This window comes from Pseudonaja textilis, chromosome 6, assembly GCF_049901715.1.
Source record: "Pseudonaja textilis isolate UNSWEBS1 chromosome 6, rPseTex1.2, whole genome shotgun sequence".
Lineage (NCBI taxonomy): Eukaryota > Metazoa > Chordata > Lepidosauria > Squamata > Elapidae > Pseudonaja > Pseudonaja textilis.
Window position 1 is genome coordinate 27631965 of NC_141995.1, and position 13597 is coordinate 27645561.

Sequence of the window (13597 nt, forward strand, 5' to 3'; positions counted from 1 at the left end):
CAGCATAGCAGAAAGCAGGCCATACAAACAAATGAAGTCCCATCTGTGGGATGAAGGCAGCATGTGAAGCTACACCCTGTCCAGTCCATGGAAAAACCTCTGTCTAGGCCCCTGTTGCCCAAAAGTTTGGGGGCTGCTGAATTAGAAGACATATAGCTAATAGCCTGGGAATTAATAATGAAGTTACTGAGGTAGTGGATAGTTTCTGGCTCTAAAGATCAACTATCAAGGAAATATCAGTAATACAAGATGCCAGAATGTTTGTTGGCTTAGTAATGAAAACCTTGGAAAAAAATATTCAGATACTGTGATGTGTCTGTACCTATAAAAATCAGAATTCTGCAACCAATTATTTTTTCCCATGATACTGTATGTAACAAAAGTTGGACAAATTTTTGGTGTTGGAAAAATTTTTCTTTACTAGTCAAGAAATCAGCCAAAAGTGTCACATAACAAATTAATTCATCAATTCTTTTTGCAGCACAAATGGGCAGGATCAAATTATATATATTAAAATATATCATATTTCAGATTCAGCTTCTTTGAAAAGTCATAATAAGAAATGTGAAAAGAGAAATAAAAATGGATAATTGACCAGAATGAATGGACTTAGTGTAGTAGCGATTGGTACACTGTTGGAAGACCTGAAGAGCCAGGGTGGGGACAATTCATCCTGGATAAAGTTTATTTGTGTGGTTGCTAAGAGTTGACAACATTCATTGGATAGCATATTATCAATCAATCTCTTTTTCATATACTTCCTTTTGAGGCTAGTTATGAGAAATGGACTTGTTTTAACTTGCATTATTCTCTATCATGAAAATGAAATGTTTTGCATTTTAATGTTGACAAATTGACATATCTGAAATCTTATTCTGTTGGAACATAGGGCATCCCAATGTGACTGCTTTGTTGTGAGCTTGGAACAAAACCCTTATTTGTGTGTATTTGTGTACAATTGTATTCCATAGCTATTTTTTTTCAAGATGGGACATTGTTGAAGAGATAATAGATTTAGCCAGCCAGGTAAAAGATTAATAAAAGGTCAAAAACATTGGAGAGGTATTAAATAAGTTTTTCTGGTCACCAGTTAAAGATTTTGAACTTTAATTGTACATTACTTTTTTTTGTTAAAAATAGTGTTGTAACTGGAATTACTACCTTTGAATGGGTCATATACATTCTTTAAATAATAAATAACAAAATATTACCCTATAGAAAAATTTAACATCAATATATTTAGCTACTTTACAACAATAATGTAAGGTACAACAACAATACAATTTTAGAGAGAAAATAATTTTTAAATTGTGAAGCATGTTGGAAAATCAACCAATCAACTGTAGTTGTAAAAGTTTATGTTAATCTTTAGGTTTTTAATTAAAAATGAAATTTTATCTCTTTATTCTTAGTGGAAATCAGGTTCATGTAATACTCTTCATATAATACTCTTACTTGTGTCAAAACAAATTGTTCTTCAAACATCAGATCTGATATTTTAAAGGTAAGGAAAAATTTTCAGATGCTTTTATTTAGAATTCATATTCTGGATAGGATTTTTTTTCCAAACATATATATTGCACAGATAAATTAGCTTATTCTGTAAAATGTCCCTGTTGCTAAAATAGTAACTTTTCATCAGTGGACTGGTACTTCTGAATAATACATTTTTCCTTCAAGCTTCATAAGACAGAAATATCTTGAATTAACTCTGAAGAGTATGCTTGAAAATATAATGAAGAAAAAGTAGGGGAGGGGACATTATATAGTTTCTCTCTTTTTTTTTGTTCAATTTACCTGAATAGTAATAATCTCCCACTTTGCCTGTACCTGAAAGCTGCCTTTCAGCAGAGACTCGTTTTATCTCTTTGATTTCTCCAGCAGGTCAAGCAAGGTCATGCTTCTGGAACGCTAACAAGATCACAGAAAGTTAAAATTGCCTATGACATTATTCAGCTAGATAAAAATCTTCCAAAGATTCTCCATTTTAAGCTGTTTCTAGAATGCTAACAAAATTTAATTTCCTAGGGAACATTTTCGCATTATTTAGGGGCCATCATAAAAAAATACAATCCAAATAATATTTTTCTGACATATTATACATTTTAATTCTAATTAAATAAGGCATTGCATACGTCTTTATAAGTAAAAGCCTACCTTACTCAGAACCAAAGAAAAGGTCATAGCATGGAGTACATATGGTCAGTTAACACATGATCTGCTGAATTTATGCCACCTGACCTTTTTGATTGGTCTTGAAGGAGAGCCATTATAGTAATCTAGCCCAGGTTGCAGTTGCAGTTGTAAGAACCTCTTTTGCTCAGGTGCACCAGCTGAATCTAGAAAAAGGAAACATGGCCAGAACTTCCACTATGCATTGAAGAATAGTTATGAGTCAGGAAGACCCAAGTCATTTACTGGATTTACTCAGGGATAACATTATCATTCCTAGAAGCAACTTTGGAGATGATATATACAGCCAAAGGGCAAACAGCGGATCCTTTTACTTGGTTTTGTTTTAGCTTGTTTCTAGAACTCAACAATTTCTACAAATTTTCACTTTGACCTAATTGTAAGAGCATTCCCTGGTTGGTGATGTAAAGTGAGTATGATTATCATTACAGTAATCTTGAACTGATGGATAACCTCTAAATGGTTTCGTGTTGTCATTAAAAACATGTGGGAGAAGATTGAGCCCTCTGGTACTTTACATACAATGGATTTATATGCTTATTCTTCATCCCATATCCCCACCAACTGGCCATTGAGAAGAAGAGAACCGTTTGAAGCATAGTGCCCATAATTTCCACTGGTGATCCAAGGTACATATTGTTGATAGTGTCAAAGATAAAAAATGACTAACAATAATTCTCATATCTAAAACCCAATAAATGTCATCAACCAATGGCCAAGTCTGAACTGGGATTGAAAATAATTCAGTTAATCCACTTCCTATCACATTCTCAATTACTAAGGGAGAGTCTTTTAAAGACACAATTCTTTCATTCAAGACTGCATTCTTAACCATATTTTAAGTGAGATATTGATCACTTCCTACTTCTAGGTGGCCACTCCTGCAAGATTCTCCAAAGGAACCAAGAAAAGAGTAAGTGTAGTCTACAAATGGAAGCAAATAAATTAGCATGCTTGCTATAAACTTTTCCATGTTCAATAGGAGAAAAAACGGTATCTAGCATGACAGGATGTCACCCATTTATCAGTATAGAATTCTACCAAGAACTAAATGATAAATCTTGACAACTTAATTGGAAAAATGCTATGCAAAATATTCACAGTTTTAGGCAATAGATCTAACATTCTCACTATCTCACGCTGCTTCACCCAAAGAAGTGAAAAATCTCATTTAAAACAGAAATTATCAGAGTACTACAAAGGACTCATAATGGAGTCCTCCATCTTTAGACCCATTTAACTGCTGTGAAACAAAATCAAACTACAACATGTGCCCACAAGTATGTTTTCAGTCAGAGGTTAGGACTCCTAACAATCTCAACACTATCCAAGTTTTTTTTCCCTACTCCTACAGTATATTTTCAGGGCAAAGGTTTTCCTTTAAAAAATCTACTTTGCTTTATACATATTAATGAACCAAACATTCTCAGATAGAAAGAACATAGATGTTCTAAATGTAGATTGATATCTTATCTCCTTTTCTAACAAATCCTTGCTTTTTTGTTAAATAGTTGATTTCTTTTGAGAAACTTCTTGTACAATTTTTTTTAAATTTTCTCCCATACATCGTTTCTTGCCCATTAAGATATTTTTCCTGTGTCACATGAACCAGTGCATAACACATATTAGACTGTAGCTTAGCCTCTATGGTTTTATAAAGAAGCACTTGAAATAACTGATACAATATTCCTAACTAGAAGCAAAAGGGTGAGAAAAAGAGAGAGGGGTGGGTGGGAGGGAAAGAGTTTGAATGTTTACTGAATCAGTCATTGAAGGATGAGAAAGAGAAGGAAACATGTTAATTAGCTGGTAATATAAGGACAAATAAGCAACAGTTTTTCCTAGTTGGCTTATATCCATCAGAAGCCGGTACAAAGGAATTATCTGATGGTCCCAGGCAACCCTATCTCCCCCATCAAAGACCACTCAAAAATTTAGATACAGTACATATTAATTTCAGATGCAATCTAAGTCATTAAAATGTTAATATTTAAGAACTAATTGTGGACACATGTATTAAGGCAACAAAAATAAACTAAACTAAAAGTAAACTAAACTAAACAATGTTAGTTTCCAATATCTCAGCTTGGATAACCTATTTAGTATTTAGTATTTATTTGATTTGTCAATCGCTTACAAGATACATGTATAAGAATAAATATAGTTTTGAATATATGAAATAGCTACTTATAAGAAAAATAAAAAGAAACAATAGGACAGGGACGGTAGGCACGATTGGTGCGCTTATGCACACCCCCTACAGGCCTCTTAGGAAGAGGGTGAGGTCAATAGTGAACAGTCTAAGGTTAAAGTTTTTGGGGTTTGGGGAAGAAACCACAGAGTCAGGTAGAGCATTCCAGACATTGACCACTCTGTTGCTGAAGTTGTATTTCCTGCAGTCAAGTTTGGTGCAGTTTACCTTGAGTTTGTATCTATTGTGTGCTCTTATATTGTTATGATTAAAGCTGAAGTATTCAATTGTTGGTAGGACATTGCAATGTATGATTTTATATACTATATTTAGATTGGACCGGAGGCGGCACAGATCTAGGTTTTCTAGGTCTAGAGTTTCAAGTCTGGTGGCATAAGGTATTCTTCAATGAGTAGAGGAGTGGAGAACTCTTCTTGTGAAATATTTCTGGACTTTTTCAATTATGTTAATATCAGATACATGATATGGGTTCCGGACTGACGAGCTGTATTCAAGTATAGGTCTAGCAAATGTTTTGTATACTTTAGTTAGTAGTGTGATATTACCAGAGAAGAAGCTATGTAGCATTAGATTAACAACTCTTAATGCCTTTTTGGCTATGTAGCTACAGTGGGATTTAGCACTTAGATCATTTGAGATGAATACTCCAAGGTCCTTGACAAAGTTTGGATCCTCAACAAGGATATGAGCTGCAAAATCTTTATTTCCGTGATAATGGTTGGAAGATATTTTTTGCTTTTTTGTAGGAAATAGCACTCTTATATTATAAGTGCACTACTTTTTCTAGACCTGTAAGCAATTGAATGGCATGCCAGAGATTTGGTTAAAAAAAAAACAGTTGATTGAGTGATTATATGACATCAAATTGGCATCAACTCTTAGCAGCCATATAGATTTTCTCCAGAATGATCTGACCACAAGCCAGTTCTTCTGTCTACAAATTGCTGCTATAATTGAGTCTATTTACCTTCTCGCTGGCAATCTCTTCTCTTTCTGTAATGAGTTCAAAATATGAGAATTTGAGCCTGGTCATTTGTCCTTTGAATGAGAATATTTGATTGATTTCAATGATTTTCTTTCTTAGCTATCCATGGTATTCACAGGAGTATTGTCCAATGCTCAATACTTTTCATATCCTGTTTCCTCAATTCCCTTTTTTTTTTCATAGAGTATCACTGAAAAAAAAACATTCCATAAATGATTCTGAGTATAGGTATAGATACATTACAACCTCTGGAAAACTTTTCCAAAACTTTCATTGCTCCTTTCTATCTGTTAATATACAGCATATTTATTAACTGTTATTTCCTTTAATGTTATTAGTTGTTTAGTTCTTAAAATTGCATTTTATATTAGCTACTATCATCAGCATAATACAGGCTATAGAAAAATATGGAGTATTTTTCCACTCCAGTACTCTTCAATATATGTTCAACATATACTTTGAGAAAAGAGTATACAGTATACATACACCTAGCTTATTCTTTGGCCACATGTAGCCGGTCTATTTAATCATGTTCTTTTCAGAGTCTCTTGTCCTATCCTGTGTAAATGTTTTTCTATAGTGATGTATCTATCCATGTATATACTCATATAATGACATAATAAATACAGACATCTGTAGGATTTAATTTTGATTAAATGTTTTGTATATTTTTGAAGTTTTAAAAAAAACCTACAGAAAAGTTGAGAACTTGCAGTAAAACAGTATGAAACAACTTTAACCAGAGTGATGTCTTTCCCCTGGTGCACACAACTGTTTAGTATTTGGATTCACCCCAATAGCAGTAGCAATAAATAAATATAAAAATACAGATCTGGACATTATAAAGTAATATAATACAATGTCAGAAAGCTTTGAAACTGTGATATCCTATATAGTAATATTATGTGAAAGAATTCTAATAATCACTACCTTCTCCAGTGTAGTTGCAATTAGTAACCAGATGGAAAAGAGAAAATTGTTTATGTCAACACGTCAAAAAATATCCAGACAAGGAGACAAACATTAAAGCAATTTTTTTCAAGGAAAATTTATAGTGAAATAAAACCAGAAGATTATTTTTGAGACAAATCTAGTTTTCCTACTTTGAATTCTTATTTTTACTAATCATATGCAAACCAATATTTTCCATTCAATATTTTAATTACTTTTTGTAGAGTCACAAGGTAGCTATAGATTCTGCACAATCATAATATCTTCAGTAGAAATGCAATGCAAGACTAATTGTATGTACAATTAACATTAGCCTTATGCACTGTAAACACAGAAATTAATTTTCCTTTCTAGATAAATAATTTTATCATAATCTATTGTAGTTATTCATTACAATATGTTGTTAAAATTTAAGGGATAATATGAATTAAGACTGTGCAATACATTAGCCAAATTTAAAGTCAAATACAGCTGGGATCAGAAAAAAAGTGATGTCCAAAAATTTAGACTTAACCCAAGTCTTATGAATAATTTAGCATTTCAGAGGACAGCATAAATGAAAACACTTCATCAACCCAAATATTGCATGTGTTATTCTTTTGTTCCTCCTTTATCAAAATTTTGAAATAAGGAAAGAGGGGAAAAACAGGATTTGAGTGCCAAGTTGTGATCACTACTCTTTAGTTACTTTTTAGAAAATGATTTATGATAAGGGCAAATGCTTTGGGGATGGAATTTAGTTATGATGTATTTGTTTTCTATGACATGTTTGTCATCTGGCATTAAGGAATACTGCCTTTAGGTTTATTTAGGAATTGTGTCTTAGCATGGTCTTCCATATGGAGCTGGATATACTCAAAGCAGAGATTAACCACATATCATTTTTACATTGTTTTGCCACAGTTGATTTCTTTATGAAAGAGATTGGCCCTAATCACAGTGCATGATAGTTTCCAAGGAAATTTAAATAAAAAGGAAAAGGATCCTCTTCCTCAAGTTTCATCTTAAATATTTTACTTGGGATACAATCTGTATATATTGGTTTTTAGATAGAGTAGAGGCAAAATGAAACATCAAAATCTCTGGAACAGTTACTATAGTGAATATTCCTAACTGTTCCAACCAAGAAAAGCAACCCCATCCACTCCTATGTGGAACTTATTTTGAAGAATCTGTACCCACAGACATGCTTCTGATAGAAGTTTATTAAGACAGAGGTTTATTAAGACTAAACTCAAATGCTGTTATTGGTGATCTAATTTTTACAAAGGGCAGCTTCACCTTTGGAATATGACTTATCAATATCAAACCAGTGTATGCCATTTTTTTAGGAGACCATGATCATCCTAGTTATGCCTCCAAATGAGAAAGTAACTAAGGCTATGGAAACATTTGTTTAAAAAAAAACATGGAGAGAGCCAGAAAGTAAATAGTTCCCAATTATAATTTCTGCTATTATCACAGATAATGTTTTGAAGACAGTACAATTTTTCAATGTCAGTGTGTTCTGGTTTAAAGATAATTGGTCTGTCCATAGTTTTAATGTTTTTTCCCCAATAATTGTACATTCCTGTTCTGACTAATCAGAACTGAAGAAGTTTTTTTTGATAAAAAGTGAAATGTCTTTAAGGAAAAACAAAGAAAGCCCATTTGTCTCTTGAAAAAGCACCTTTGGAACAGAACACACTGTAATTTAAGATAATACTATTATGCATACTAATAAATGGAAATATGATTAAAAAATAAAAAGAAAGCTGAGGCTACTTCAAGACATACTTAAAATATGCAGGTTTCAAGTCAAAGAATTCTCACCCTTTTCTCTGAGTAATTCCAACATGTGGTTGGTAGGCATTCCAACTGAAAGCATTTATGAATTATTTGATGGGAGAGCACTTTTCAACTATTCCTGACGCTTGGAATATTAGAATTTGGTTTTAGATGTAATTTGTAAATTATTAGCAAAGATGGCAGTGAGTTATCATTTGTTGGATTCTATAACAAAATGACTTCTTGTTTAGAGTATCAAAAGGTAAAGTCATCTTCTTTTAATCAAAAGAGGAAAACTGGAATCTCAAATATAGAATTTTATTTATTTATATATATAAAACCTTATGAAAATTTGAAATCTCATAAAAATGGCAGAAGGCAGACATAGTGCACAGTCTCCCTTTTCTAAACTGATATTTAACAAATAATTGCAGAGATTATGATAGTGAAGTGTTAAGTTTATATCTCTCTGGAAAAGCTGCCAACAGATCAAGCAAAGTCTGTATATTTTGCATGCTGCCCACAAATGATATTCTTGCATGCAGAATGAATGCTACTGCCAAAGTCAAGAAAGGTGTGAGTAGTCACAGTGCATACAGTAGTCACAGTGCATACAGATAGATATTTGCTCAAAGAAACTTACTTTTTAGGGACCTAATGAACTAATGAATGAACTAATGAAAAGAACAATTTGTATCAGTCACTTTTCTTCTTTGTTTAGGGGGAAAAATAAAATTTATTCACCAAAAGCCATCTGCCGTATAATCAAATTCTGTGGTCATCCCAGATATTCAGTAAAATAAAACTACAGATGGTAGTTTATTGCAAAATAATATAGAAGGCTTAGAATAGATGATACATGTGGCCATTTTTTTGCACACAAACTATCTGATTAAGCATGAAAAATATGAACATTTGTTTATCTTGGAAAACTGCTATTACTTGTGAAGCATGACCAATTAGGGAATTCTAAACTGTATCTATATAATTAAGAAAAACAGCCATCTGTAAAGTCATAAGTATGTTTCTCTTTTCTCTACCACCTCCATTTATTCTCTTGTAAAAGTAATTTCTCTAATCTGGGGGAAAAAATATTTCCACTGTTTAAAACTCTTTTGTTTCATTTTATTGTCCCCCCTCCATTTCTACTTAGAATATTTTTGTGACAGATGTTGTCAAATGAAAAGAGAAAACATGAACTCTAAACATATTTATTATCTCTCAGACTTCTTAACTTAACAAAAATTCAGGACTTTAAAAAATGAAATATATTCATGACTTTAAAACTCTGCATTTTTTGAAAATTAATAAACCGGTCTTTATAACCATATGTTAAACTTTAGAAATCTCCCATGGACCTGTCCTTCAGAAATGCATTAGTAATAGTAGAACAATTTCATATCTGTTTTGCTGGCAGTTGTCGAAAACATGGTGTATCAGCTTACATGAGAACTTGAATTTGAAACTGGTTATTGTTGCTTAATCCTGTCCCATTCTGAATTTTCTGTACTAAGATATGAACCCTGCTGCAATATTTCTTTGTTTTATCACATGTCCACCATAGATGATAAAAAGTCCCTTCTTTACATTTACATTTCCAACATTCATTTGAGGTATCTTTTTACATTCTTGACAATTTGTCTAGTGTTAACTACCAACAATAGGTAATGCTATTATAGAAATGGCTAGTTTCAATTACTATGAAAAAGTAAAAAGTTGGGTGTAGATCTTAATGCCTTATTTTACTGCACCAAAGGAGTTGGAAGTCAATGCCTTTTTTTTCTTTTTCCCTTGCTTTCCCCCACTATCAACTTCCCCTTTTTCTTTCTTAATTTATCTAATATTTGCTTTTGTATTCTTTTTGTATGTCATATTATAAATTAATAAATCTATGAGAATCAAAAGATCCTGTCCCATTCTTCATACCATGATTCTCCAGAATTCTGATGTTTCACCATTTGGTATGAGATAAAGTATCAAATATAATTTTGTTTATTAAGAGAGAGCAAGGGTGGTAGTGGAGAGAAATGAAATATTAAACAGAATAGAACAAAGAAAAATAAAAACACAGCTTCTGCTATCTGCATGCTTCTTGTTTGGGGCTGAAATTGGAAACTAGCTGAATTGTAATAATTGCATTTGCTTCCAGAGCTTTATAGAGTTGTATCCATAGGGGGTCATATAGAATTCACTATCTTATCACCCAACAAATACCTCCTTTCCAGTTTTTGTAAGATATATCCTATTTTATCCTCTATCATGTAAAAAACAAGAAAAAATATGTAGAAATACAAGAAAAATTGAGGAAATGATTGGTACATTAATGGGAAAAAGTGGCAAGAAGGTGACAAGCAACAAGAAGAAAGCAGAACTGCTTAACTCATTTTTTTTGCATCTGTCTTTACACAAACAGAAAAGCCAATCCAACCTATCAAAAACAGATTAGGAATATAAATTAAAATTGGCAAGAAAATGATAAGAAAATATTACTAGAGTATACCCTAGGTGAGTTCAAATCATCAGGACCAGATGGATTACAGTCTAAGATTCTGAAGGAACTGGTGTGAACTCAGAAACACTGAACTATAACTTTCAAAGATCCTGGAGCAACAGGGAACTACCAGAGGACTGAAAAAAATCTGATGTAGCTCCCATCTTCAAAAAAGGAAAAAAAAATAGATCCAGGAAACTGCAGACCTTTCAGTCTGACTTCAATATCTGGACAGATTTTGAAAAAGATAATCAAGCAATGAATCTGTGAACACCTAGAGGCAAATAAAGTCATAACAAAAAACCAACATGAGTTTGTCAAAAACAGTTCATGCCAGACAAATCTTATTTCATTGTTTGACAAAGTGACAAAATAAGTGGACCAGAGACATGCTGTGGATATAATTTACTTGGGCTTCAATAAGGCACTTGATAAAGTAGACCACAAAATATTACCAATATTTTGAGATGTTATGGCTATACATTTTTTTAGAGTATGTATCTTTTTGCTGACAGGATAGCAACGTGAGCTCAACTGATTTTACACTGCACACCTTGTACATGGCTTACATATGCTTTTAGGTTTCATGTGAATATACATGATACTTGCTAGATATTAGAATGATCCCTAACAGCATTTTTGAAAATTGTTCATATCTTTTATTGCTATTTATGTCTATATAGTATTTACTTTGGGGGGATTATATACTGTATAACCGGTAAGCATATCAAATTGGTTTAATTTAAAATAATAATAAAAGGGGAAACGAATTAGTTAATTGAATGCATACTTGATAAAATGTTGAGTAAGACATTGTCTTCCTGGTGCTATACAGAATCTGTCAGAAAGACTACTAAGACTATTGAAATCCACTAGCCATGATTCTCTGCTTTTCAGCCATGTGGGAATATATAGCATAGTGAGAAGAGATTTCAAAATATCTTTGGAAATAACAAGAACTTAAATTAATCTTTCCAGATTACTCCAGAAAATAAACAAATAGCTATGCAAAGGCTGTTCCAGGGTTTCTTCTAATTGCCCTTGTTATTTTCATAAAGGATTCTTGGAACAGATAGAATAGAATAACAGAATTGGAAGAGATCTTGTAGATCTTCTAATACAATCCCCTCCTTAGGCAGGAAACCCAATTCCATTTCAGACAAATGAGTGTCCAATCTCTTCTTAAAAATTTCCAGTGATGGAGCATTCACAACTTCTAAAGGCATGTTGTTCCACTGATTAATTGTTCTAACTGTCTAGAAATTTCTCTTTAATTCTGGCTGCTTCTCTCCTTATAGGTTTTAATCCAGTCCTGCCTTCAGATGATTTGGAGAATGGATGATTCCCTCTTCTTTGGAACACTGCTTTCATGTCACACCTAGTCCTTGTTTTCCTTCAACTAGAAACACCCAATTCCAACAATATATGTTTTAGCCTCCTAATCATCGTTGTTGCTCTTCTCTGCATTCTTTTATAGTCTCAATATCTTTTTTTCATTGTGATGACCAAAACTGGATATGGTATTCCAAGTGTGGTCTTACCAAGGCATTATAAAGTGATATCAGCACATCACATGATCTTGATTCTATCCCTCTGTTAATACAGCCTAGAACTGTGTTGACTTTTTTGGCAGCTACAGAACACTGCTTGTTGATATTTAAGTGATTGTCTACTAGGAGTCCAAGATCCCTTTCACAGTTACTACTATTGAGCCAGGTACTACCTAGGCTATACCCGTGCATTTGTTTTTTCTTGATAAAATGTAGAACCTCACTTTTTTCACCACTGAATTTCATTTTGTTAGACAGCACCCAATGTTCAAGGTGCTTCTTAAGCCTATCTTCTGGAGTTTGGCTGTTCCTACCAGCTTGATGTTCTCTTCAAACTTGATGAGTTCCCCATCTACCTCCTCATCCAAATCATTGATGGGATTAAAATACTGGGACTGAAATAGAGGTTTGGGATACTCTACTGCATACTTTTCTCCATGTATATGCACTTCTATTGAGGACCAATATGCATTTTTCTTGGAAAAGAGCAGAATGAATCAAACAAAAAACATGCTATTGACATCATCATCCTACATTTCAACATCGAAAATGATTTCAGTATTTAAATGCCCTTTTACTATAAATCTGTGTACTCAAATAGACTAGTTTTCTTGTTGTGCTCTAATTAAATTAATGACCTGTGCAGAATTCTGAATTACACTTTATTCTGAATATGAATCACTGTGGTTAGAGTACTTAACAAAGTTATATTTTTTTTTCTATCATTTCCCTTGAAAAAGTAAGACAATAGTTTTATAAGCATGTGGGTTAAATCTTGTTAATAAAAATATTAATTTCAGTCATCTATTTTTTTAAAAAATTTATCCATTGATTAGATTAAATGCTATTTAATTCCATCTTAATATGACAAGTAACATGACAAGTAGTAAAGATATCTCTGTGATACATATCAGTTGGGTTCAAGATGGAAACCTTGATTGCTACAAGTATAAACACTTGTACAGTAAAATAACAAACAAAAATAAATGATAGTTGCAGCCAGGGGTGGAATTCTACTGGTACGTACTGGTTAAGGTGAACCGGTAGTTCTGGTGATCATTTTGCCCCACCCATTCACCTCTGCTCTTTCCTGTGCTTTATTTTCTTGTTTTGGAGCACAGCGTGTGGCAGAGCGGTTTTGCTGTGCCTCAGCTGTTTTACTCACCAGGGTTGCAGTAGAAGGTAAGTATTATAGCTGAAATGGGCTTGAAAATGGGCTTTTTAAAATGGTGTTCACACACACAAAGTGTGTGATCACTGAACCTGTTGTTACACCGGTTGAATAGCACTGTTGGCTGCAGCCCTTTGTGCACTAAGTGTCATATATAAAATATACATTCATTATACTGAATACTGGAAGATTATAGAAAGTTTGAAGCAGTTAATTTGGTCTAATTGACTATTTGAGGTTCATTTTAATCTATCTAAATGTGAGACAATGGAACAAA